Source organism: Camelus bactrianus, chromosome 1, assembly GCF_048773025.1.
Source record: "Camelus bactrianus isolate YW-2024 breed Bactrian camel chromosome 1, ASM4877302v1, whole genome shotgun sequence".
Classification (NCBI taxonomy): Eukaryota; Metazoa; Chordata; class Mammalia; order Artiodactyla; family Camelidae; genus Camelus; species Camelus bactrianus.
The window spans coordinates 75,980,765-76,003,060 of record NC_133539.1 but is presented as its reverse complement, the minus strand read 5'-3'; the positions used below and the strand labels follow the sequence as shown (position 1 = coordinate 76,003,060).

At 38.1% G+C, this 22,296-nt stretch overlaps 1 long non-coding RNA gene across 2 annotated transcripts in view; it reads left to right on the top strand.

Moving 5' to 3' along the window:
* Nucleotides 1–5,077: 5,077 nt before the first annotated feature.
* The window catches only part of LOC123614793 (uncharacterized), a 34,232-nt gene continuing 17,013 nt past the window's right edge, over nucleotides 5,078–22,296 (top strand). Inside the window, exon 1 of one of the 2 annotated variants that reach the window (XR_012508269.1) lies at nucleotides 5,078–8,450. This is a non-coding gene — a long non-coding RNA (uncharacterized LOC123614793). The other variant, XR_012508270.1, reaches the window with a different exon arrangement.

Here is a 22,296-nt window from a genome sequence, read left to right as displayed (position 1 = left end):
TCCCTTGCCCCTCCGTCCATTCATGCTCAGCCATTCCAGGTCATATTTAACTAAATTGTGTAAAAAGATGCATGCAATTCTCATTCTATCATGTGACATCCGTTGCTACCATTAACTAATCCTTTTTGTTTTCTTGTAAAGTACTGAGTTAACAGATGATTTATTGTGTGGTTTGGAGATACTTGGCTTCGGTGAACTCTAAATGACAACTGTAGACAATATTCTGGTTACACTGGGTAAATAGTGCCTATTGAAGTATGGTGCTCTCAGCTTTTTCCTTCCTTCTTTTCCTCTTCTCTTCCCGCTTCCCTTCCTTCTTACTTGTTTCTTCCCCAAATAAATCCTTTGTTGAAGGCAGCAGAATTCCACATTAGCCTTGTCAGCCATATAAATGGTTAACATGGTTGTCTCAATATGGAGTCATCTACCACCCTGTGAGTCACATTTCCCTTGGCTGGTGATGGATAACTCCCAGATGCTAGAATCTGTGGGTCATCACTGTTGTCCACGGTAATGTCAAAGGAAGGCAGTGTTGCTTCTGAGGTTGGACTTCAACCTCTATGATCTGTTTCTCAGTCTTTTTCATTATCATGCTCCTCTTCCTGCCCTTCACCCTACCAGGAGACTTTTTAGTTTTTTTTTCTTTTTTCCTCCTAATTACCTCCTCCATCCCCTGTGATATTTTAATACCACCGATATACTGTTTATCTGTTTATATACCATGGCCATCTGACTACTATAATAACTAAGGTTTTTCACTCCCCCACCCACCAGGAACTGATTTTTACCATTGGGGTGATAGCAATCCCCATGTAGAATCCATGCTCTATGAAAAGAATGGCATGAGTGCTGGGCAGCTCTGATAATGCTGAGTATCTTTTTTTTTCTCTTTTGGAGGAATGAGGTTTGATATAATAGAATGATTAGAGACTTGAGAGTTAGGGAGATAGGAGTTCTGGTTTTGCCATTACCAGCTGTGTGATCTTAGGAGTCTCTGAGCTTTATTTCATAAAAAGTAAAATGTAGGAAAGTATACTTTGTTCATAGGATTGTTTGGGGATTACATTTTAAATTCTCTATGCAATGCTTTTCAAGTAAGTTTAATTCCCCAGTAATTATTTTAGGTTATATTGGTCAACTCATCAATTTATTGAGGCTAATTACCCTCCATTTTCTTGGAATCATAATTCTTTCTGGGTTATTTCACACACTGTCTCTTATGTCCATCTCCATAAAATACTGCAACTTATACAGACCTTCTTAGAACAGGTTCATTTTCCCTTCTGGAAGGGAAAACAGTTTACGTTTACAGCTCTCCCAACCCAGGTCACATCAGGTAGGAAGTCAAACAGAACACAGGTATGTTAAGGAAACAATTCCAAAGATATTCATATTTCCTGGGTCTCAAATTGAACAATAACTTTTTGGGTCTCCACTGGACATTTTGGAGCTTGCTCAGTAAAATTCACTTTTTATACTTCAAATAGCTATTTATAGTATGTTTTTATACTTCAAATAAGTATTTGAAGTAACTATTCACCAGAGGTTCTTGGGAACTTTCTTTTAAACCTACATTTAAACCTTCTTAATCCTTGCTACTCAAACTGTGATCCACAGATCAGCAGCTCCAGTGTCCCCTGGGAGCTTGTTAGAAATGTAGAATCTCAAGTCATAGCCAAGAACTACTGAAACAGGATCTTTACTTCAGTCAGATTCCCAGCTGATCTGTATGCACAGCAAAGTTTGAGAAACATTTTGCATGATCACTTTTCTTCCTCTAACTTCATCCAATGGTTATTCATGTTTTAATAACCCGTAATGAATGCTACTTGCAAATATTGTTTTTACCTAGTCATACCAATTAACACCATTAACTACGTAATACTGCTAACTGAGTGCTAAACTCAGCCTTCTTCAGTAAATATGTTATTCACTGACCACACCCATAGAGTAATTCTAAACATTAGTATGTTTACGACCCACCTGGGAAGCCTGCCAAAAATTCAGGAGATTGCTCACACAGATATTAGATACATTAGATCTAAAATGATGTTCAAGGATCTGAATTTTCCGCACTGACTTAAGATTTTCCTTCTGCAAGTGGTCCATGGGCCACGGTTTATGAAAAATGGTCTTATACTATAACATTTTTTAAAGTACCTTGCCTTTTCCTATCCCTTTAATCATGCTAATTGATAGGAGTTTCTGGCCACTAGTATAGAGGTCTACATTAAATGTGCAGAAAGGCCAGGCAACAGACACAGAATCAGCCTTTGTAGAACACTTCCTGGTCTCACTCTGATGTTCTTTTTATCCTCTCTGATGTTATAACTCTGCTCTGGAAAAGAACATGTGAGAGTGGCTGAGGCTGCAGAAAATGTACTGCAGTACTTATTAATGAAGGGGGGCTGTTTCCATCACTTACTCCCTCTGTGCTCAATAAGAACTGCAAAGATCACTGATATTTATTATAATATTTAAACTATTTTTATAGTTGTGAGGGAAAGGAGGAGGGGAAAGTTTAAAAAATCAGATATGTCACGATGCTTGGAGGAGAATTTTAAAGTAATTCTTAACCTAGTAGTATATACTACTTTGTATATGTTGGGCTGTAAATAGTTAATTCACAGCCATAGCACACTGCGTATTTTTTCCACCAGAATTAAGGTAACTGGTAAAATGCATTCAAAGTCTTTCAAAAGTTGACGTGCAAAGAAGACAAGACATTAATAGAAGTACAGTGTGCAGTTTTAAAGATAGCAGATAGTCTTTCTCATCTTCCTTCAGAAACAGAAGATGAATAATCACGACCTTACACAAAAGTCTCTTTCAGAAAGACTAAATGTATTTAGGAGCGGCTGTTACTTAGAGATGGAAAAGAAATAAAGTAGCAAAAGTTGGTAGCACATATTATATGAAAGGATTAAATAACCTTCTGTATATTTATGCTATATAAAAGACTTTTGTGTTCAATAGGAAGGCTCAGTCAGGTAAGAAAACCAGGGCCAGCGGGGATATCTGCCATTGAACCATGTTGGAATTGCCTCCTGGGGGCAGGTAGCGCAAATCTGACTTGAGCTACTAGAGCTATCTTTGGCGATTCCTGTTGAAGAACAGGATCTTCTTCAACACTAGACAATCAGAAATGGAAATGAGAATGATTTTTTAGTATTTATTTATCTATATATCTAGAGGAAACGCAAGTAACTTTAAGGTCCCTTCTCCATTTAAATCCAATTTGATTCACAAGACTCTACGGGGGCGTTTCTGGAAGCTATTTTACAAGTAACGTGTTAGCAAATAATGAAGGTAGGATGACCCTGCAGGAAGAAGTGTAGGGCAGAGTCAGAAAGCTGGAGTCATGAGGAAGCAGACAGGCTATTTAAGGATAGATCTAGAAAGGAGACTATAAGCCCTGAGAAAGGATTTTTCTCATCATGAGTTGTTAATACAAAACAGGTAAAAATGTATTCTGCATCATCCAAGTTCCCAGGATCTGTCCTCATCAGGAAAGCATGCTTACATTTTCTATAAAGAGGTGGTTATTAAAAGTAAGATTATCAACAGCACAGCCAAGGGACTACAGCCGATTTCCCTAATCCTTATAATGTGATTGGTAAAAATCACATGGGGTCCCTGGAAAGTGACTAGATTGACATTTTCTCTGGTGCAGCTTTGTTAGAGATTTTGACTCAGCTTTAAACAAGTTGTGTTTTCTTTCGGCTAGGCAGAGAGACAGTGTTTCTGTTTATTTTCCAAGGTACATGTTTTTCCTTGTCCACATCTGGTCTCACACAGAACGATTACTCACATTAGCTTTTTGGATTTTTAAGACATTATGATTTACACCTTTCAAGTAACTCTTTGCGGCATCAGCTATGTTTACCGCTAGACTGAGAGCTTTAGAGTGAGTGTTTTCAAGGCCTCTCAGCTGCCCTTGCATCCTAGTTATCAGAGGTGCCGAATGGACCCCAGTGGATTGTACTGACCCGGCTTTATTCAAACTCTTGGGATGAGAGAGCTCCTTGAACACACCAGGGTCACACCAGTTACAGATACGAACATCTGCTGAATAAAGCAAAAAATATATATGTAAGGTGCCTGGATAAAAGAAGTTAAAGTTAGATTTTTAGTTGATAGGTTTTGCTTAGAAGGCTTTTAGAATTAAAGCAACCTACTGGGTGAATTTAAAAATAAAAGTAAGACAAAATTGGGTAGTATTCAAAAGGAAACAGTGCAGTGAAATTCAGATTCATAGATAAATTTAGAACTTTGCTAATTATTATATAGGAAATAGCTCTACAAAAAAAGTATAGAGTTTCTCCTACAGTTATTAGCATTTTTCCAAAATCAGAGGCAAGGAACTCTTTGACTTTCAAGAGGGAGAATTGCTTAGGGAGGTGGGTGCAATGGGGCCTGTGGGAAATAGTAACACATCTTTTCTAACGGGGGTGAGATGGCTCTGGGATATCCATCGATACTTAGGTATCAGTGCATTACAGGGAGTACTTTAAGGCAGAGACTTGTTGGAATGTGCAACAGGCTCACCCTAAAGTATGAGACCTACAGGTGAGGGTGTTTAAAGTTTTGTGAGAGAAAAGAGAAGTCAAGCTAAGGTCAGTATAAACCACTAAGGCTATAGGAGGGCCCATGGCCAGAAAAGAAATTGAGAATGAAGACGCTATTACAAAATAAGCTTCATTGCAAGGCTATAGAGCACCATTAACGTATGCAAATGCTATTAAATGCATGGAGGGTTTTGTATAATAACAAATATTGCATGGTGTTATTTAAATCTGATATTATTCCCCACATTTACTTGGTAGTTTTCTGAAGGGAGGCTCAGCAGTACGAGGTTAACACAGTCCTCAGCAAGCTGGAGCCGTTGAAAATAATAGTTGGTACCTTCCATTCAAATTAAGGGATCAGGCAGAGCCCCAGGATGCTTTCCTGGGAAGCGGCTGCGAAGCATAAGCCTTATCTATGAGGACCCTGTATGGAGACAGGAAACACGGGTACTCCTCTATGCTGTCCTTGATGCCGCCCTCGAGCAATGATGGCATGCAGTTCTTGTTGTGTTGTGTTGTGTTGTGTTGTGTTGTGTTTGGCAATGAGTTTTCTGTGTGCATGCCCTGAGATGGATCAGTATAATGGTTTCTGGTCAATGCTCATTGAAGTCTTAGTGTAATATCCTTTAAAACATTCTTTGTGTCCCTCCCACTCCTCCCTCAAAAAGCCAAAATGGGGAGAATATAAATTAACAAAAGGAAAATAAATTAGAGTAGCAAATGTAAAAGCAAGACAAACTCCAAATGAGAATAAGTTTCTGGACAGGAAAAAAAAAAAGCCAAATGAATAACAGCGGGAGCATTATGTACCTAATTAAACATGATATTTAAATTTGGGGCAGTGGGTTACATTGGAACACTGACATTTGGCAAGAGGAATTCGTTTGCATGAAGAAATCAGGGTTGTCATCCAGCGCTGTTGTCGCTTTAGTAAGTCTTTAAATTCCCATCTTTTCCCTCTGTACTTTTCCATTACATGCAGCACATTATAACCAGATCAGTGGGGCAGCCAAGAGAGCAGAATTTCTATTTCAAAATGAACGTTGATAGTTGATAGCCTAGCAGCATAATGAGCCACGTTGCTGGGGGAGAGTCCAAGTTTGTACAGATTGTTCGCGTCTAAACAGTGACCCTCCCAAGCCTGAAGATTTCCTCAGTAATCCCAGATGGCCGGTGCCGTGGGAGGCCTCGTGAACCAGCCCTCCCTGGGCTGCTGCTGGGAAGGAGGAGAGGCCACCGCGCCGGCTTTCCTGTGACAGTGAGGGAGGCCCTGTACACCCCACTCAGGGACACATGATTCCACCCACTGTGACGTCGGGCACATTCAATCCACATTTTCCTCTCATTAACTTTTGTAAGCCATATCCACGTTTTCAAATTAAGCGTGTTGCCTTCGCACAGATAATCTGTGTTTTCTGCACCATGGAGACGGCAGGGGTGAGACATACTGTTGTTGAGGGGGAAATGCCTGGCAATGACATAGCTTATGTTTATTAAGTGCTTTCTGTGAGCAAAGCATTAGGCTAAGCGCCTTTCATGCATTATGTCATTTAATCACAACGGAATTCTAATGAGTTAAATACTATTACAACCTTCACATTAACGAAAAGGACACTGAGGTTTATAAAGCTTAAATAACTTGCCCAAGTAGCAGAGCTGAGATTTGAACCCAAAACTTGTCTGATGCCAAATCCCCTGCTTTTAACCACAGTGTATTAACTTTCCTTCAAAATATCTAGGAGCAAGAAAGACCTAAAATTTGTTGCTAAGGTCTCTCTGGCAATACTTGAATGTCTCTTGTTACTATAACATGCTTCTTTTAGAATTCAGTGAAGTATGAGTCATCTGGTAGAACATTCTGTTCTCATACAGACTGGGGAGGAATGTGAGCAGTCACGTGGACGGTTCCTTGCCTCTCAGCCTTTGATCCACATTTTCAATGCCATCTTCCCTGCGTAACCTTTTCCAGGAAACCCTCCCCCTCAAAGTCAGTATTAAGCACTCTCTCCTGCGCAGTCCCCACCATACGTTAAGCCTAGTGTTTCCTCTCTTCTCCGCACTTCTTTGAGGTTTCTAGAGGGCGAAGTCTGTATCTTGTTTGTAGCTTTATCTCCAAAGCACAGCTCCAGGGCAAGGAGAGATTGTAGAACTGAGTTAAATCTCGTTTAAAACATACTGCTTCTATTTCATATATTTAGATGTTTTTATTTACACTTTAAAAGTGCCTAAGAAATGAGAGGAAAGAACAAAGGCCAAGTCAGTTGATTTATTTGTATAAACTAATACTAGCCCTGACCAGGTGCGTCTACCCAGGTCAGTCATTTGTCACGTGGGCCCCAGGGGAGAGCCCTCCGATGACTCTGTTGGGATTCACAGTCGTGTAGAGCTACCACTGGCACAGGGCTTGCCACTGCCAACAGGCCAGCACCTCCCCTCTCACATTTGCCACAGTGAATTCAAGCAGTCATTCAAACAGCGTCGTTTGACAGAGTCGTTTGTATACTGAACAGTGTAACAGTAAGTTGGACAGGGATCGGAAGACTAGGGGGGTGGTTTCAGGAGAGGGAAGTTACAAAGATAAACATAACGGCAAAAGTCCCCGTTTTCAAAGAAGTCATTTTCTATTAGAGAAAACATGCAGAATTTTGTTCCCACCTATATTTAGCATTTATTTTGTTCTGACTTATCACAAAAGCAATTTTTATTTGCATAACACTTGACAGTTTATGAAGCACGATCACACTCATTTATTGTTTCATTTTGTGTTCAAGACAGGCCCCCAACCAGCGTCCTGCTGGTGCTGAAGATGGAACACACTGTTGCTTCCTGAATCCCATCTCTGGGAATTAGAGACCACCAGCGGAAGGTCGTGCTAATTTAAGATCACGCTGATGCCACAGAGAAGAGGCTGAGCTTTTGTTAGAGACATTAAAGGAGCACATCCTAGGCTAGACTTCTATATTGTAATAAATCAGTCACTGGTTCCATTTTTAGCTCTTAGTCTAAGGGAAAAAAAAATTTCTTACTTTAAAAAACAGGGATATATTAACCATACCAACTCTTTCATGCTCGATCACAACTTCTCATTGTGATTCTGTCTTCCTGTTGAGATGCTGCACCTCAGGCCATTTCTGCACAATTGTAGCCAGCTGTCATCAATAAAGTCAAGAAAACAGGGCAGAAGATTTTTACAGTGATTGTTGTTTCGTTTTATCTTCAAGAAAGCAAAGCAGAAGGCAAAGAACTCTGACAACCAGAAAAAAAGCTCTTACAGATAAATGGCATGTTTACATCCATTTTTTTCCCCTATCATAATAAACCCAAATCAGTTTCCTTCTAATTGATAAACGTTGATTGTATTTGAGAGAATGACACATGGCTTCAAGGATCAGTTGAGTCAATTTTATTAAGGCCCAAAGGGGTGATAGAAGATTAACGTTTGCCTTCTTGGGACTGGCTGAGCCACCCTCTTCCCAAGAAGGAAGCATGATATAACTCATGCAGCTGAGACAGTAAAGATGAGTTCCTCAACCGGTTGGACCCTGAGGGTCACACACCCCAGGGACAGCACTGTCAATGCAACCGTATCTCACCGAATACTAATGCAGCCATAAATTTGAGGAAGCTCCAGGCGTGATCATTTCTTTTTTGAAATGGCAACTGATTCACCCACTGTGGGAAAAAATAGATTTTGGAAGAAAGTCAGAAAGTTAAGGCGTATATTTGCTTGCTCAACAATGTATTCTCCTCCAACGTAGAAATGACCCAGCAGTACAATTAGCACCAAAATATTCCCCACCACACAAGTCCCAGGAAAGAAGTAAAAATACTGACAAAGGAAACGTGCTTCATCACCTTTTAGCAAAAGAGGAACAGCTAAAAGTGAGTATCCAGGCTCTTGATTGGGTTATTTCCACTTTCCAAGTCCAAAGAAACTAAAAGACTATGAAATGCTATCACTGGAACAGGTAGGTAGACAGCTTGGATATACAGCTCCTAAAGTATCCGTTGAAAATCAATAATTAAATTATTTCCATTTTAAAACATCACTTCCTATAGGAGGAATAACATTCTGAGGGGGATGACCTTTTCTTTCTCATTAGGTGCAGAGAAAATAAGCTGACAGAGCATGAGCTATTTAGAGGAGACTAGGCATACCTTCCTGAGGAGGGGAGAACATTAAATGACTGGGAAAAAATTTCTCTCATAGTCTTGGAAAATGGGGTATATTTTCTGTTAGAATGGATCTAATTGCAGTTCTGATTAGGTAGGGACAAAGAAGTTTGTTTTGTTTTTTTTTAAAGAATATTTTATCCCCATAACTCTTTTTAAAATTAATTTTTGAGGTAATTATGAATTCACATGCAGTTATAAGAAATAATGCAGAGGTACCACCTTTACCCAAAGTCCCCCAAAGGTAAGTAACATCTTGTAAAACCACACTCCAGTGTCACTACCAGGATCTTATGTTGATACAGTCAGGGTATAGAACAGCCCATCACCACAAGGATCTCCTCCCTTGTACTTTTATAGCCACATTTGCCTTTTCTTCTCTCCCTGTCCCTCACCCCTGGCAACCACTAGTTTCTTTTCCATTTCTAAGATTTTTTTATTTCAAAAGTGTTGAATCATACACTATGTAGCTTTTTGATATTGATGTTTTTCACTCAGTGGATTTCCTGGAGATTCATCCCAGTTGACGTGTGTATCCATCACATGTTCCTTTTTCTTGCTGAGGAATCTTCTGTGGTGTGGCTGTGACACAGTTTGTGTTCACCACTGAAGGACATCTGGATTGTTTACAGCTCTTGGCTACTATGAATAATGCTGTTACGAGCCTTCATGTACAGGTTTTCACATGAATGTAAGTTTTCCTTTCTCAGGGGAAAAATGTCCAGGAGAGCAATTGTTGAGTTGTATAGTGGTTGGGCATTTAGTTTTATAAAAAACTGCCAAAATGTTTTCCAAGGTGACTGTACCATTTCACATTTTCACCTGCATTTATTGCTGTCATTCTTTTTTATTTCAGCCATTCTGATTGGTGTTTATTGGTATCTCATTGGGGTTTTAGTCTGCATTTCCCTAATGGCTAATGTGGTTGAATATACTTTTTGCTTCTGTGTGTGGCCTCTGGTGAAATGTTTATTCATGTCTTTTGCCTATTTTCTGATTGGACTGTTTGGTTTTTTTTTTTAACTGCTGAGTTTTTAGAGTTCTTTAATATATTTAGTTAGTAATCCTCTGTCAGATATGTAATTTGAAAATATTTTTTCCCGGGGGGTAGCCTGTCTTTTCATTCTCTTAACAGAGTCTTTGGAATTCAAATATTTTAAATTTTGTTGTGATTCAAATGATCAGTTTTTCCTTTTATGGTTCATGTCTTTGAACATTTTGTTTAGCTCTTGATCCTGAAGATTTTCTTATTTTTTTCCTGAAAGTGTTTTTATAGTGTAAAATTTTACGTTTAAGTCCACGATACATTTTGAGTTAATTTTTTTATAAGGTGGCAGTTCATTTTTTGCCAAAGAATATTGAATTGTTCTAGAACCATTTGCTGAAAAACTATTTTTCCCTTTTTTGAGTTACTTTTGTAACTTTGAATGATCATATCTTTTAATACCTAAGAAGACACAAATTTAACTAAATTTTCTTACACTTAAGAAAAGCAATTGTTCATGTGTAGAGTGCTAATTCTGTGTGTGGGCATTGTTCTCCGCTCTTTATGTATCTTTACTCATTTACTAGTCTCCATAACTTGTAACTCATTTAATTGCCTTAATAACTCATTGAGGTGGGCAATATTGTTCCCATTTTACAGATTAGGAGCTTGAAACATTGCCAGGTTAAATGATTTGCTCAAAATCACAAAGCTATTAAGTTGGCAGCTAGAATTTGAACCAGGAAATGTACCCCCAGAGATTGGGCTCTTAACCTTTGTGAGAACTGTGTTGTTTACAGTGTGCCGATGTTTAGCAAAATAGCGAACATTTTGCCATTTTCCTCACTATTATCCCAAGGTATTTCACCCCGTGTAGGAATGACTCTCTCCACACATCCCCGCTTTTAGGTTTCATGTTTTTGATGTATTATTCATATTAAAACCCTCATATCCATGAAAGTACAGCTTAAGAATCAAAGAGCTTTCAATTATTTTAAAAATTTGGAGTCTGTTTCACAAGTTGAAGCTCTCAGTGTTGACACCTTGACCTTCCTGTTACCTGCCAACCAACTCTTTTCCATAGAAAAGGAAAAGGGCTAAAAACACTTAATGAATCCACCGGGGAATCCCAGTGCTGTTGCCATTAGCCAGTAACTCGGGACTGGTTACTAGAATCAACTCTTTTTTTTTTTTCCTAACATTTGTTCTTTCACGTCTGTTTCCTGGTTTCTTAGGATAAACACAGCGAGTATTCATGAAAAATGAAGGCAGTGTGGAAGGAAGTGTTAGCAATGCTGTCAGGGAAAAATGAAAGGAAAATGGCAATGCAGAATTTCCAACGTGGTAAATATTTTGTTCCAAATGCAGGAAGGAAAATGGGATTTTAAAAGATAAACAGTGACAGATTATTAAAAACGTAGACTCTTTGTAAAAAACAAAATACCTTATTTTATTACAAGGGCAGTTTGGAATCTTTATTTCAAAAACTATTTCTGAACTTACATAATCTGACACAGATGAAAGCCAGCAATTCCTTCTCAAATGTGAAAATAAACTGACGTGGGTTACAGGGAAACTGTTAAACTGACTTTGAAGAATTCCTAATTATTCTATTCATCTATTAAGTGGTAATTTCTTGGGTTTTCCTCTCAAGTGAGAGGCACCGTCCTAAGAACGGTGCTTGTAGTATTTTGCCTTATTGAGAACAGGAAAATGGGATAAAATCCTGCTGGAATGTTTCTGAAGTCTCAATAAGAAAACTACATGGTATGATCTTAAAGTCCCAGGATGTTTTAAAGCTGTCATCTTGATTTTCAAAATGTCTCCAAACTAGGTTTCCAAACCTCCCGAAATATTTCTGTCACTAAAATTGGATAGATTGTGCCTGTTACGTATCTGGGAGATTGTTTAGAAATTGCAGGGTACTATGTCTGCAATTGATGAAGCTGCCAACAGCAGAGGTGATAGGATTTATGGAATATAAACCACATAATTAGGTTCTTCTGAATTCACAGGTAAGTGATATAAAATAGATCGCTCTGCAATCTTGAATCTACTTCCTTCTCCTCCTCTCCTCCCCCTCCCCCACACTCTTGGTCGTTCTTCTACTCTTCTTTGTTCCTTGTCACCTTCCATACGTGAAGAATTCATGCCACATGTTAAAATAATACTAATATTTAATTAAATTTTAATTTATCTTTATTTATGTAAGAGAAATTTGGGATTACAAGTCTATTTTATGTAATGGTCCTTGATGAAGCAGAAAGACAGAGTGAACAGGAGTCAGAACTGTAAAGAAACAGTCAGACCTGTTCTTGTTGGTTTAGGCTGAAGGAAATCTGGGGCATTAGGAAAAGGCCAGCTTTTTAAAAAAAAAATTAACTTTCTCTCTGCTTTCCTTTTCTTCCTATAGGAAAGCTCAATATTGCAGCAAGACATTTAACTGTGTAGGTAATTTGTGTTTCAAATTTCATTATAAAAATCTAAAAGGGCAAAAGTAAAATAGAGTGTAGTACATGGAATCATCAATGTCTCTGAGAGACTCAGTGGTGAGACAACTCCAAGAAAAAGAGGAATTCAGAAAACTTGCCCTTTTTTAATGACCACATACAATTTATGACTTTCCAAATGGCCTACTTGCTTTGGTAAAGTCTATTCTTTACAAGATTTCTGAGTGATCCTCTTAAGATGTAAACCAGATCATGTCAACTCAAAACCCTCCAATGGCTTTCATTCTCACTCGGAATAAAACCCAGAGTCCTTTCAGTGGCCTTGCAAGATCCCATACAGTGTGTATCTTGTGTCCTTCTGATCTTCCTTTCTCTCCTTCGCATCTCCAAATTCGTTCCTCCATCTGCCTGGACTGTTTCTCCCCAAGATGTCCCTGTGGCTTGCTCTCTCATCTCCGTCAGGGCCTTGCTCAGCTGTCCCTTTCTCAGGGAGACTTTCCTAGGCTGTTTTACACAACCATCCTCTTCCTTGACTCCTACCATTTCTCATTTCCCTTGGCCTTATTTTTCTCCTTAGTACTTTTCAAAATTTTACATTAAATGTATTACATATTTCTCGTTTTCAGTTGTTTGTGTTGCTTTATCTTTTCTATTCCGTCCTAAAATATAAGTCCCAGAAGTGTAGGAATTTCTGGCTTATTAGTTAAGTAGTACATTTAAACATATAAACAGATTCTGGCACATAACACGGTCTTAGTAGATATTTGTTGATAAATGCTTAATAGATAAACAAGCCTTCTTTCAACACAAGCTAAAAGAAGCCTGCTATTTCTCATTTAATATTTATAAAGGACTATGGACAGAGGGAGGCAGAACAGGCAAAATCATTGGCTGGACATCTGTAATTAAAATTTCAAAAAAGATTATGCATGTAGTTTCCTACTTTGGGGTGTAATTATGAGAGAGGTCTACCTAAATTAGTTAGTTAACTAATTGAAATTTCTATTTCTATTTTGCTACAGGAGACAATGCAGTTACAGTGCCTCAGTCCATAGAACAATGTCAACACTGATTCAGTAAAACAGAATTTGGCATAAGAAAAACTATCTAAGCAGCTTTGAAGTTGGCCAGATTAGGGTTGATTCCCAGCTGGTAATTATCCATATGAATGTGGCTAAATTGATAGCCCTTTCTTAGCTTCGATTTTTTTTTTCTTCCTTAGTAAATGGTGATACTATTAAGTGTTGACTTAGTTTCCTGGGACTGTGGTAACAAATTACTACAAACTTGGTGGCTTTAAAAAAACATCGAGAAATTTATTCTCTCACAGTTTTGGAGGCCAGAAGCCCCAAATCAGTATTTCTGGCCTGAAATCAAGATGTTGACAGCACCACATGCTCTCTGGGATGCTATGACAGAATTGTTCCTTGCCTCTTCCAGCTTCTTGTGGCTGTCGCGTTTCAGTGCTTGTGGCCACATCACTAATGTCTGTGTCTATCTTCATATCCTTTTCTTGTCTGTATAATCTCCATCTTCTCTCTTATAAAGACAAACGAGGTTGTCTTTAGGACCACCCAGATGATCTAGAATAACCTCGTCATCTCAAAATCTTTAATTTGGTCAAACCTCCAAAGACCCTATTTCCAAATGAGGTGACGTTTACAGGTTCCAGGCATTAGGACGTGGATCTGTTTGGGGGGCTGTTTTTCTGCCTACCCCAGGGGTCCTCTTAGGGTTGCTTTATAATACCTGGCATATTTTATGAATTCAGTAACTTACCCTTTCCTTTTCCCTTTTTTGCTCCAAATCTCCAAAACCGCCGTCCATAACACCACCTCCCACCCCCGAGTTCCATGAAACTGGGCAACAAGCTCTGCCTGCCCTCGGTATCCCTGCCGACTTTTAGTCTTTCCTTCCATTACTAGTCAAAAACATTTGCTTTGGAGTTCCTAAGTCTAAAGCCCCAGACTTTGGAGGATTAAAAAAATAGGAAGAAACTTTTTCTACCAGCAAGGGGCTTACATCATGATGTGGGAGATGGAAAGCTAAACAGTCACTTGGAACAAAGGAAGGAGAGCAGGTATATTATTAGCCCAGGAGTATCTGTGATACACAGTAAGGTAGTAAAAGAACCAGCAATTATTATTGAGAAGTAGGGGCTAGAGAAACTATCTTGAAGCCAATGAAATGTGAACTGGGCCGGAGAGATAAGAGGGATATCCATGGGTTAAAAATGTTGGAAGAGTTTTGCAGGCAAGAGGAGGCACGGAGCAGAGCACTCTCTTTTCTCTGGAAAAAATCAGTGTCGTCCCACCTCTCTCTGACTGCCCTAAGCACCCGCTCTGGATTAGCCCTTCCAAACTTGCTTTTTCTTCAGCTCCCCACGTGGGAAAATAACCTCTTCTCTCAATAGCCTCCCCCCACAACTAGCTGCTTTAATGTAGGTGTTGAAAGGAAAATAATATGATTAATCTAATTCACTGTATGGTGCGTATGACTGATAGCTCTTCCAGTCTCCCAGAACAAAAAGGAGTTTCTTAACGTAGACAAATTTGTTGGGATTTTGTGCCGTGTGTAAAATTATATCCAGGGAAAGTGTGTCCCTAAGCCACTTGTATTAAGAACGATTACTCTAACCTAAGAAAATGATAAGCATAGGAAATATTTCAAATGGGGAAAATGCCTAATTAAGCAGCAAAAATTCTGAGCCGTAGAAAACCATTATTTTTTATTCTCCATCATGCCGATGTTGTCAGAAGAAAAGAATCCTGCCTCCCAATCTCATTCCTATCCCATCCTCCAAAAAGAGGAAAGAAAAAAAAACTTATTTTTAATTTTCTCTTCACATTTTCTAAGAGGCAACTTGGGAAGCAATGGACAGAAACAAATCACGCAACCCTCCCCTTTTTTCAGCTAATTCAGAATGAATTGGATTTACACAAGCAACAGTGCTTAAGCAAAACCGTTCCTATGGTTACGCAGAAGGCTTGCTAAATGTGGCACAAGTTGCAGGCAGCCAAAATGACTTGACTGTTTATGTTAAAGATGAAGTCTATTCCCTATTGAAATTTAATGATCTACTAGCTGCATTTTAGCAGCTTGCACCCTGATAAAATTAACATTTCGAATACATTTGGAGAGATAAATTGCTTTAGCAATTGGCGAGTATTCACTCATTTTTATTTGATCACATCAGCGATTCAGATGAAAGCATTTCCCCCTGTACTATTAGAAATTGGGTCTACAAATTATCCTCATCTCTGGGCCTGCAAGTCCCCAAACACATTTTATTATCTTTTTGCAGGTTAGCTAGTGCCAGATGTTAGACCTCACACTTGGGAAGAGAGCTCAGAAAAAAAAAATTGTTTTTCTTTTATAGCAACCAGGCAGAATCAACACTGATTCTTGTGGCATCTCTTGAGCCATTCCGTGGTTCTCAAATCCAACAAGGTGAACAGTTCAGACAGGGTGAAGTCTGTTCCCCGCCTCCTCCTACTTCTCCTGAACGAGAAAGACAATCTGTCTGTTTTTAAAAGCTGACAGGAAATTGGAGCTGGGAAAGATATATTCACTGCATATTTTAGCTGACACCATTCAAATTTACTACATACAGGCATTCCTTGATGTCTGTTAGTAGGAACCTCCCATTCAGCAAAAATAGAAAATAAAAACAGCCTACAGGATGTCTCCCTTACATATTTATTTATATAATTAGTTCAATTCAACTAATATTTATTGAACATCTTCTATAGACTAGGCATGATATAAAGGACTATAGCGATAGAAATGAAATACATAGTTTCCTGAACACAAATAGCCTTTGGTGAATTAAAGAGATGGGGGATAAATCATGTGATGCCAAGTCTTCCTTCCCAACCAATTTGTATCTCCATATCATCTTCACCGTCTTCCACCAATGCAGTCACACCAAACATGAGAATTTTACTAAAGATCTGAGTTGTTGCAGAAGGATTTCTACATGCATATCACTAGGAATGACTTCCTAATGTATTCTCCATAAATCTCTCCTCTTCAGGTCACCCATTGGTGGGGTTTCTTCTGCCTTCCCTCTTTCTCTCAGGGCCTCAATTCACTGGTATGTCTCTTTGCCTCAGGATCTCTCTGCCAAAACAGACTAAGGCTTGGAAAAAATGCCTCCTTTTCTATTCAACACCCAAGTCTTCATTTTCCATAACCAAGAAGTATGAAGCTTGGATCTTGGTAGATGAATCATATGAAATTCAGCTACAGCACATTTAAATCCCTGAAACACAAGTTTATCAAATCTTCTCTAGCCTTTCTTTGTTAGAAGCAAAATATTTCATTGTAAATAGAAAACTAGACAAGCTGGACATTTAATAATAGTTTAATAATAATTTATTTCCTGAGATGAATGTACTTAACAAATCTGACACTTGAGAATTTCAATCTGTTTGAGGAAATTTATTTTGAATTGGCAAGTAGAAATACATTCATCACATATTGATTCCCTTGTCAGGCTAATTCCCAAACTTAAGTGACCTCTTAGAGTGCTCTAATTAGTCGTTTTATTCATTGTGGTCTTTGTTATTAATATTTTTGTTGAAAATTTTAGTATATTTTTCCCTTTAGAACATTCACTGAGTGAATGAAAGATGCAAATTTGTCCTTTTATTTCTGAAAAAAAAATAATTTTAAGAACTTATCTGTTCTTTCAGAGTAAGTTTCAGGGGACTAGTATCCTAAATATGAGAGGTTATTGAAATATGTGTTTGCAGATTTTACAGATGATGCCCTGGAGTCTGACACCAAAATGAGTTTCAAAGGTGACCCATACCTTCGTGAGAGAGTAAGTCGTAACAAATGAATGTAGTTCAGAGGAATTTTATTTTGTGTTTTACAGCTTGGGGCATATTTCAAAGGAAACTTGCTCCCCTACCCTGTTCTTCTAAGAATATGAGAATTCTTGGAAAGGACCTGATAGTTTATTAGGTAAAGTCTCCCAATAGTCTCCCAAAATCCAGCTTTTACGCCATCAATTATTCACCAAAATGCTACCCCCCCCCCCCGCCCCGGACACCTTTTTCACTGTTTAAATTAAGTCCTGAGGGGAGGGTACAGCTCAGTGGTAGAGTGCCTGCTCAGCTTGCATGAGGTCCTGGGTTCAGTCCCCAGTATCTCTGTTAAAGCTAAGCAGTTTTTTTTTTAAGTCCCAACCCTGCTTAGAATACTGTTCTGATTAAAACCTAATTTCTAATATCCAGAGCTGACCTAGATGCTAGTTACTTTTTCCTTAGAGACGAAGTCTTCATACAGAGCTCCATAATGGTAGACCTCGGGTATAAAACCACAAAGCTGGGTCTTCATTGTGAAGGAATGGCTTAGGTAGGGGATGTGAGAATTTTATAGCAGAGAAGTGAAATTATCAAACCTGATTTTGGACAGATGGGAGAGTATTACAGAGGACGTCACAAACTTGACAACATGGGGTTATGAACAGGAATGCCATGCCAAGTCAGTTGCTGCATGGTTTAAACTGCAGGAGACAGGTTCATTTCTATGTAACCAAATGCCAAGAAGAGCATAGGTCGATGAAAATTTGTTTTTCCAAGAAACGATGACTCATTTTCCTGTCCTAAATTCACTGTTTCAAATTCAAACAGGAATGTTTATTATACAATATCTTGGAAGACATATCTGCTCTTTCCACCCTTGTTCTATTTGCCTTTTTTATTTAAAAAAGAGGGAGGAGAGAAAGAAAAATGGTATCACAGAGTGCCAGATGGATTTAAAAATAATGCCTCTAAAGTATTGATGCCTCAAGTACAAATATAAGGAACTGTATTTAATAATTGTTTCCAACATGCAACTTAGGAGATTTAAATAATATTTTCATGGGGTAGAAACGGTTAATATTCCAGGATTGATTTCCAGAGTTCACATCAACAGTCCATGCATAACATAATGTAAGATGTATTTAAATACCCAAAAGTAATTTCATCAGGCAATGAACCACGGTGTCTTTCCCATTTGTTCTTACTCAGAACACAACTCACCGGTTCACTCAGCATCCATCAGTTTTATTTTGTATCAGATACTCATTGTCTGAAGTAATAATGGATAAGTGATCCAGAGAATAGAACATCGCTTTGAACTGCTGACACATTGCAGAATGCTGTGTTACGCAGGATTGTACTGCTAGCCAAAATACCCACGTTCAGCACAGAGCTCTTTGCAGAAAACATGCCACTGCTCCCACATTTCTGTGTAATAGGTATTCTATAGTAGGTGATTAGAAGTGGAAGCCTTTTTTCATTTTGTTCAATAAAACAGGAAATGGCATATGATGTGTTTGACTTTAATCATATCACTACATAGACACATTTTTCATGAACTATATTTGAAAGCTTAGTTTTTATTTCTTCAGTGTAAAATATCTTAAAATAGTAACCAATTTGAGACAAAAATGAGAGAGTTCTTTTATATCTTTATGTGAATTGTTTGGGAGGCAAATTTACATCATGTAAAATTAAAGTCCTTCAGGAGGAAAAAAATCTATCTCACTGAAATGCCACTGATTAATCAATAAAGAAGAGAATCAAAGAAGCATCTTCTGTTTTGCCATTTAAGCAAGATTCTGGATATGTGATTATTTTCAAATGCACCAACACTTAACACAAGAACCCAAACCCAGGAGAGCTCTGTCTACATCATGAAGCCATTGCATGAGCATTGTAGCAAGGGGGACACAGTTTACTACAGAACACAGATAAGGCATTTTTTTCTTGTTGCCACCCAGAGGCAAAAATATGGATGTATTTGGAAATGCTGGAAATATATGTATGTATGTGTGTATATATATATAAACATGTAGATGTATGAGTATTCTTTTTAAGAGGTATTGATATAAAAATCAATATTAATATCTATATCTCTTAAAAATGGTACCCTAGAGTTTCAAGTAGCTGAAGTCTTTAGTTCAGAGAGGAGATAGTGTGTATTGGTTAATTGAATTTGCAAGTCACCAGATTGTTCCTGAGAATCTCATTGGCCTTTTTCTAAGCAAAGAGCCAAAGCCCTGACTAGCATGGAGCTGTGTGCTCTTTCCTTGTACATGGTAAGACACAACGTGTTGGTTTTCTCTGCTGCTTATTGCACAAAATATAGAACCTATGTCTGTATCTTTGATGATTTAGAGACTTGAATTTCTGCAGGGTGATAACTGTATCCAATAGCTTAGATCCAAGTTTCCCTTTCCAAACTACACAGACCCTGGAAATGAAAGGAATGGGGAAACAGGCCAAGCTACAACTGTTGTGCTGAGTGGAGGCAACGTAAAAGATGTGCAACATTGTAAAGTTGTCTGGGTATCTGAAAAATATTGACCTTTAGACTTAAAGTTGTTGGAGATTACATAAAATGTATGCTAACCTCATGGCACTACACTTGCTTTTACTAAGTATGAGGGTTATAATTTGCCTTTCCACCCTGCTAGAGATTGAGTGTGCCCATTATCCCCAGGTGGCTTACTGGAAGTTCTTTCTAGCTGAGTTATAGATGACTGAAGCTTTTCTATAATTATACTTATAAAAGGTTGTAAACATCTTCTATAACTGCTTGGGAATGCCTTGAATATCTTCTAGAAATGTAATGGCAGTAGTCATTTAGGTTTCAACCATACACACTTATTCCTTGACCTGTGATATTAATTAAAATTTTATTTGGCTATTTTGCTGCATGATAGTATAAAATGAATATATTTTATTAATTTTAGTGTTGACAATGTTGGAATATTTGGACACGTCTCCCGCTGAAATTCACTTACATTTAGCGCTCAACAGCCAGTCTCTGGTGAAGAAAATCCTACTGGCCTTTATATTAGAAGAGGACGACACCACTGCCCTCCCATCACAGGAAGAGACTTACTTGTTTCTCCATTAGTGGGAATGGATTCACACTGATCCATTTGCATTTTCCTGCTTCTTCTCCTTTGTGATTGAAGGCACCACATCTGAAATGTTGACCAGGGTACAAGAGCAGGGTAGAGAGCTGAGCACCACCATATTCTCTGCTGGAAAGTGATCAGGGTCTGATCTTGTCTGGTTATTTGGGTAGATCACTAACCAGTCAGCCCCCAGTTTCTCTTCTGAAATGAATAACTTGGAATAGATTTTTTTATGGCCAAGAGAATTTTTTTTAATGTATGCAGATCATGTTTTTGTCTCTTCCCACCCCCAAAAATTTTATTAAGAAAATCTTCATCTATAAAGGTGATAAAAGAATAATACAATGATCACTTTTATAACTCCACACCTAGAATCAAAAACTATTAGTATTTTCCCACATTCTCTTTACCTTTATGAACCATTGGAAAGTAATTTGCAGACATTGTGACACTTTATTCTTAAATATTTCAGCACAAAACCTCTAAGAATAAGAACATTGTCCAATATAACTATAATACACAACTTTAAAAGTAGCAATAATTACCTGATAGCTTCTCTTTTCCAACTCATTTTCAAATATCTCCATTTGTCTCACTTTCCCTACCCCCACTTAGGCGCCAATTATCTTCCTCTCATTACATGTCATTGTTACTCAAAACAACTTGTAGTGTCATAAATCACGTGGGCTTTTATATGACAATGGATTTTCATGCAGGATCAGTTGATTTAAGAAAAATAAATGGCAAAAATAAATGAATTAGTGAATAATAATACCTAGTAAGTGGTAGTTGTTTAACATTTCCTTGCTGAATACATTAATTTAGTAATGTTTTTAGTTGACATTGTATTTGACTAAGCACAACTGCAACTGAAGACATTTGTAAAACAGTAAGACATTTCTGTCTGAGAGGCATTTTAAAATTCAGTCCATAGATTTTAATGATAGCTAATGTGATTTGATTATTTATTTTGCACCTGGTGTGGAGCCAAGCACTGAGTATTAGCTCATTTAATCTTCTCAACAAAATGGGTACCATTTTATAAAGGAAGAGACTGGCAAATTAAGTATTTTGCTAAAGATTTCAAAGTTAGTAAGACAAATAATCTCTGTATAAACTTGAGCTTGAGGGCTTATCACATATACCAGAGTGGTTTGCAAGACAATGCCTGCTTCATGAGGGGACTTCATCTGCCCTCTTGCAGTCCCTTGTCAGCGCCCCCTAGCAGACAGGTTGCTGTCTGTCTATTTCACTCAAACATCCCAGCAGAAGCACTAGCAAACATTCTGCTTAATTATTGCTGTGGCCTTAAGGGAACTTAAAGCTCTGGGAGGAAGCCATTTGAAATAAAAAAAAAAAAAAGTGTGCATAGTTTTTTTGTTCAGAGAGAGCTATGAGCAAGGTCATGTCTGTTTCCTGAATGGACAGGGATAGGAAAGGAAAACTGGAGCATTTCCCAACTCCAAGAGAGCCAAGTTTTCACTGTGTCATTTCATTATTCTCTTTGAAGTAAATTCCCAGAAAGTCAGACACACCCATATCCAAACTTAAGTACAAAACACATCCTAAAGCCAACTGGGCATGATTCAGGGAGTTTGCCACCATCTTGGAATGCCTGTGCTTTTGTTCCGCTCCATTAGTGAAGATAATCGCATATTTCCTGTAGCTTTAGGGAATGCTGTTCAATCCAGCACAGGCATTTCAGTGTACAGGACCCTGAACTGTAGAGAGGATAAATTAGAAACAGTAAGAGATCACCTTCACTAAACCTCTGGTCCCACCACAATTGCAGAGTGTAGTTTGGTCTATTTTTTTCAAGCTGCCAGTATAGACTCTTTCTTATTCTTGTGGCTTCATTTCCCATGAAATGGATGTTTTACTATTCATTCTGTAAATTAGTCCTAGGCTAATTAAAAAATACAGTCATACTCTTATGGAGAAAAATTCTTCCTAAAAATCTGAGTAGATGGATTAAAAAAGAAAACTATCTGGCCTGCATCTGGTCTCTTTTATCAGATTAACTTCAAATCTGCTAGCACATTTTTTAAAAAACACAAATGAACTAAATTAAATATCATCGAAAAGTCAAAATTAATCATGAGCATGATCAATACTGTTTATATCTTACGGATACAAAATCTGTGTATGAGACATGTTTTTTCTAGAAGCCTTATAGGCTAGACTTATGGAGAAGAA